Source organism: Corvus hawaiiensis, chromosome 10 (assembly GCF_020740725.1).
Source record: "Corvus hawaiiensis isolate bCorHaw1 chromosome 10, bCorHaw1.pri.cur, whole genome shotgun sequence".
In the NCBI taxonomy this organism is placed as follows: domain Eukaryota; kingdom Metazoa; phylum Chordata; class Aves; order Passeriformes; family Corvidae; genus Corvus; species Corvus hawaiiensis.
In genome coordinates, this window is record NC_063222.1 from 21,358,906 (window position 1) to 21,364,882 (window position 5,977).

The following is a 5,977-nucleotide window of genomic DNA, read 5'->3' on the forward strand; positions in this document are numbered from 1 at the left end:
ACATCTCTTATTACCAGCATTTATTAATATATGATATAACAAGTTTAGAAGTGATGGCCTTGCTAAAGCTGAATTTGGCAGAACCCTGATATTCTCTCAGCTGGTAAGAAATGTGCAATAAAATTATAAAATTAGAGGGAATTCATTTTGACAGTGGAAGGAAAGTATCTTTATTAAATTATAGTGTTATCAGGATGTGCCTTTTTCTTGAGAGGTGCTCATAACTCAGACTAGTTCATTTCACACCATTAGAGCATCAAAGCTTGTTTGCTCTTGGTAACAAAAATTGGAAATATTTTTCAAGAGAAATTGCTGCAAGGCAATCTCTGCACTTTCAACACAGCTGGCTGTGCAAACTCTAAACTGAAAATACTGTCCATAATGTTACACTGATCTGCCCTTTTACTAACAGGTAAATAAAAATGCATATTAACAGGTTAATGCAATACAGCTTGAGAAAATAAAGAATCAAAATATGATCGCATTAGCTTTCTCAGTCATTCCCTACTTTTAGTGGAAAACAGTTTTGGCTATTGCCCTGGCAGCTTGCTTCCCTTTCCTTTTTGCTGTGGCTCAGACAAGCAAATACAGAAACACCGGCAAGTAAATCTACAAAGGATGGAAAATAACATCAGGAAAAATAACTCAGTATTTTTCAGAAGCTTGCTTGCCCACCTCTTGCAGGGGAACAGCAATCTGGTATTTATGCATTTATGAGGCTGAAGCAGCCCCCACACAGCAAAGGAATGGGGCTCCCTGCTGCTCCTCAGTCCCTTACATGGAAGGGAAGGGTAAAGGCTCATGGCCGGTGACAGCTCTCACAACACAGAGCCCTTTCCCTGCTCATTTGAGCCATTCCCTCCTACTCTGCTCACAGCCCTGCTTGTTCTCACCTACCTCAATGAATAGAATTCCTGTCAGTGAGCGCCAGGCTACGGAATATTACCTGGGAAATGGGAGACAACCCACCTTCAGCTTCACTAGCACAGGAATTCAAACATCAGCACAGATAGACTTGAAGCCAAACTTCAGGCACAAACCTTATTGTTTTCTGCTTGGGAATGTGGCCAAAAGTCCCAGGTGCTTTTAAGAAAGGAGGAAAACAAATCACTGAGGATTTCATTCCACAGACAGTTGAGATACTGCCTTTACAAAGCCAGGAGAGTACAGGTGAACTACTTCACTCTCATCCTTCTGAGAAAGAGATTTATTGGCACTGATGCTGAGGTTTCAGCCCCGATAGACATGAAAGTGGTAGGAACTAGAAAGTACACAGAGAGTTTCAACTTTAAATGCTGTAAGAAAATGGGGTAGACCTTCAGCTCATAGTTCTATGTCAACTAAAAATCAATCTATGCCACATGGGATAATTTACACATCACTAGCAGACACAACACCTGAGAAGACCAACTATCATCTTCTAATCATTCACAAGGAAATTCTGATATGAAAAGCCTGTTAGAGAATTGGATTTAGGATTACTACTTAAATGAAGCATTTCTATAAACAGATAGATACTTACCAACCTGCCTGCTCAGACGCCAGGAAGCGGTGCTCTGCAGTTTCAGAAAATCTATGCAACTTATCTGCAATTAACAAACATCAGGGTCAACAACAGTTATGAACACCTGAAATCCCAAAAGCTAATTCAGTTTGTCTGAATTCAATTCAGAAAGAAGTCAAGAAGAGAAAATTGACCATAAATAACAGGTATGATTCAGTTATCTCTCCAGACTGGAGAAGATAGTGGCATTTAAAACACAAAAGCTTCTGGAAATACATTTTGTGGAAATCATATTGGGGACTATTTCAAAGCTATTCATCAGGATGACATAAATTTGTGATACAATTTTGGTTTACACGTTTCCACTTCCATCTGAATCAAATCTTCTAAACATGAAAGACTTAACTGATCGATCTGGAGAAGATACAATGCAGCAGGCATTTTAAGTCAAAGATTTTGCAAAATTATCAATGCAAACTTTTTTATCCTTCATCAAAAATCTTTCTTAAAAAGTGCAGAAGGAACTGGCTACCAAAGTAAAGACAATTTAATGATATTTCAGAAAAATGTGGGAAAAAAAGCTTTGACTACATATCTTTGAAAATAACTCTGAAAATAGAACAGGACGGAAGCAGCTGAGTTACTGAACACAGTGGATTGCCTGAGTTTTTCACCACGCAAAAATGAGATGCACAAGTTAAGAGAATGAAAGACTTTCCCTCCTCCAGATGGTAAGCTGCATGGGCAGTAATTGATTTTAATCACAGATTCCTGACAACATTCTTTGCCTAGGGAGGGCTCAGTAGCTACTGATGTCTGAAGCCGAAAGAATATGGTACCTATTTTCAGTCATTTCATAGTCTAGTTCCCAAAAATCACAGTGAACTTTCAGTAGCATAGTTAAAAACATTATTATCCCTTCTTGTTCTGTACTTTACTGCTTAGTTTCAATTCCAGGTGCACTTTAAACTGAACTTCCAAAAATGCCATATATCTTTTCCAAGCCACCAATTAAGCTACCAGATATAGATATATATTACCTAATGCACTTGGTTTAGTAGGTCACAGGTTCATATTTTCTATTCACTCTTGCATAATATGTAACCAAAGCTCCTTGACCTCTATTTTTATAAACTTGCTTCAGTACTTTTGCCAGAAACTGTCACCAAAGTTCAACCCAGTCCATTTAATTTTACTGCACATTAATGTGAGCATAATTAAAAGCATTTCTCTACATCCCTATGTTTCCCATTTACCTCAAGTAATTTTTAATGACACCAGCTATTTTTCACCTTCACTTAAGTATTCCTGGTCATCCCACAATGTGAGACAGCCACCATGTGATGAATGAAGGACTCTTCATATTTTCTTCTTCTCTTCATTCCATGTTTTTTTTAACTGGCTATTGCATCCCAAAAAACTTGAAGCCTTTGTGCATTCCTTTAATACAATAATAGGCTGTCCCTGAATTGCCTCTGAAAACAGTCACAGAAGCCCAAGGACTTTAAACAGTGAAATCAGGTTTCACATTACTTCCCTGACCATGAAATATTGAACAGCATTCTCTAATGATACCCTTCAGAAATTACTCTATGAAAGTCCTAACACTGACAGACTGCTGCAAAGGATTAAATAATCACCATCAATCCATGATCCCCTCCCCTGTTTCATGTCTTACCAGACAAAAGAGAGAAAGATGAAATTTCTTGCACTTCAAATAAGATCATCTGTACTTCGGAAGGAAGTGATGTAAAACAGATCTACTACTGGGCCTTTGTGGAGGACTTGAACCAAATAAAATACTTTTGTTTTTAAAATAGATTCAAGTATTCCAAAGGAAGAAATGCTCAGATACACAGAGGTAACACAAATACAAGAAGCTCTCTAACCTTCACCGAGTAATTTCTCTCATTTGGGCTTTACAGATGCTACAGCAAAAGAGTTAAGTACATCATGTACTCAAAATTATCAAATACTTTTTCTTTATTATAACTGCACTACAGCCATCTCTCAAATACCATGCAGAGTCCTCTCATTTGGTTGATGCAGTAATAGCATATTGTGTGAAGACACAGATGTTCTTCACTGGGTTGTGCCGAAACCAATCTAATTTTGTGAGATAAGTGAGATGTTCTGATTTCAGGACTTGATTTCCCAGCATAACAAAAACATCAAAAGAAGTGAAGCCTCTTACCACTCAGAATTCAGATAGAAAAGCTAAATTCTCTTTCCTGAACTCCAGGAAGGTTTATGTGAAGGGAATATCCCTCAGCTGTTTGGAAGAGCCCTGGAAAACAGAAAAAGTTGGCATAGACTTATAAGTTACATTAATTGAAATAATAATTAAGTATGCAAAATATTGCTTAGAGGATCAGCATTAAAGAATGAACAAAGACAGTTACACAAAGAATTCTTTCAACTGAGCCTAAGTACCTCAGGAATTAAGTATCATGATATGGCATGGAGTGCAAGATCAACTCTGCCATGACTTGACAAAATTGCCAAATTTTGAAGTCATCAAAATGTGTATCTGATGTCAGCTGGTGGCTTCCATACAGTTCTCAGTCAGCTGATTTCCTTGTCTTGCCCACTAACACTACCCAGCAACTTCAACCAAGGAATGAATTTTACAGGGGAGTACAGCATCCTGTCCTTATATAGAAGTAGCAGAAAAATTTTCTGCCTATCAAAACCTGTCCCCCCCAAAAAAAGTTTGAAACTTTTGGAGACCATATTTTACACCTCTGAATAGCAAGATTACTACTTTATTAAATGATATGGAAAGATTCTGTGCTGGTCTTCCAAAGGTGTGCCCACACTCTGTGACAGGAAGCAGCCCTGAACTGGTTTGTTGTAGCACTGGAGACAGGACAGCTCTGTTTGCACAGTGATCACTAGGCTGGTTATCCCTGCCCAGGAGCACATCAGGCGAGTTCAAGTGCTGTGAGGTGTCCATGCATCTGCAATTGTGAAGACTATCTCTGCAAGCACATTTAAAGCATAAATTTTAACATGATTTTAACAAGGAAACAAGAATCTTGTGAAACAATCACCTTGGATTACATTGAATAGAAGTCATTTTTCCTAATGAATTGCACAAGCTGGCAGTATTTCCCACTATTACTACACTAAGTAAGTAAGTTTAGCAGTAATGTAAACTAACATTTTTATGAAAACAAATTAGTAAGACTGATTAACAATCTCATGACTACAGCAGCAACACAGACCACAGTCTGTACTCTAAGGTATATTCTCTCTAATAATGAGTAATAAAGCACTGAAATGTTCTCACCCTGAAGAGCAGAAAAAGCAGTTCAGATCTTAATGCTCAAGAAAGCGAGTTCATTTGTCCTTGCAGGTAATTACATCTGATTGCAAAGAACTTTCTCAGACAAAATAACTTTTACTTATTTTTATGAAAATTCATGGTGCAAATCATGAATATTTGCATTCAGTTACTATTGCTCCATTTTTTTCATTGTGGTGCCTGTGTGCACCCCCCAAACCTGGGACCCTTTTGTGCCAGACACTGAGCAAACATGACAGGTTTTTCCACCAAATGCAAAAGAGGGGGAGAAAGCCCCACAATGCTTCTCACTTAATAGTGAACTTAAGTACAGGGCATGTTTAGGTCATTCACATTTTGTGGCAGAAACAAGAGCCAAGCCCAGCTCTCCCTAGAGCCAGCTCTAGTACCAGGACCAAAAAAAAAAAAAAAAAGCACCTTTTCCTTCTAAGGGTCATCACACATCTTTAGGAGGAAAAAAAATCAAGCAATAATTTGCAGGACTGGGGTTTAATGACTTGTCACTGTAGTCAAATAATTCAGTGTCAAATGCTTATGGTTTTTTAATGATTCACTGACATAGGCAGGTTCCATACACAAAGAGGTGTCTGGTTACTGCACGGCCTCCATGGAAGTTGTACAAAGTAGAATTCAAACATCCTTCACCACTTCATTAATGAAACAAATTCATCTTCTAATAGAAAAGAAGTCCTTCAGTGTTCTAGAACTCCATTTTACATTCATATATAGTCTGTATCTTGTCTGTTTGTATTAAAAGAAAATCCTTTTGATCAATGATCTGGCTTTGAAATTGCACTCCCCTGAATAGAGTTCTCAGCCAGCATGCAGTGTAAATGATACTTAATAGATAAAGAGACATGCTGTCAAGATCAGCTATGCATGTGTTAAAGCTCAATTGTCCCTGAGGTAGCAAGGAATAAAAGCCTTTCAGATAACACATTGCTGCCTGGTCTCATCTGTAATACATTTCAGAATAAGCAACAGGGCTTCGTTCCTCCTTTTCACTCAACTTATTTCCCCCTGCACAAGAGCTCCATTAGGAGAAATGAGAAAACTTTATCACTTACAATCTGGGATATTGAGGTGAAGGAAACCAAGATACCTGACCAAGATCATGCTTTTTCTTGGTGTCACAGGTGGCACTAGAAATCAGGAATCTATAGATT

General features: G+C 38.0%; 1 long non-coding RNA gene across 1 annotated transcript; it reads right to left on the reverse strand.

Annotated features, from left to right (window-relative positions):
* Window positions 1-1,039: 1,039 nt before the first annotated feature.
* On the reverse strand, window positions 1,040-3,785 carry LOC125330732. Its single transcript, XR_007205696.1, has 3 exons — window positions 3,699-3,785; window positions 1,523-1,586; window positions 1,040-1,083 (listed from the first exon to the last, which is right to left on the reverse strand). It is a non-coding gene; the product is annotated as an uncharacterized LOC125330732 (long non-coding RNA).
* Window positions 3,786-5,977: the final 2,192 nt, after the last annotated feature.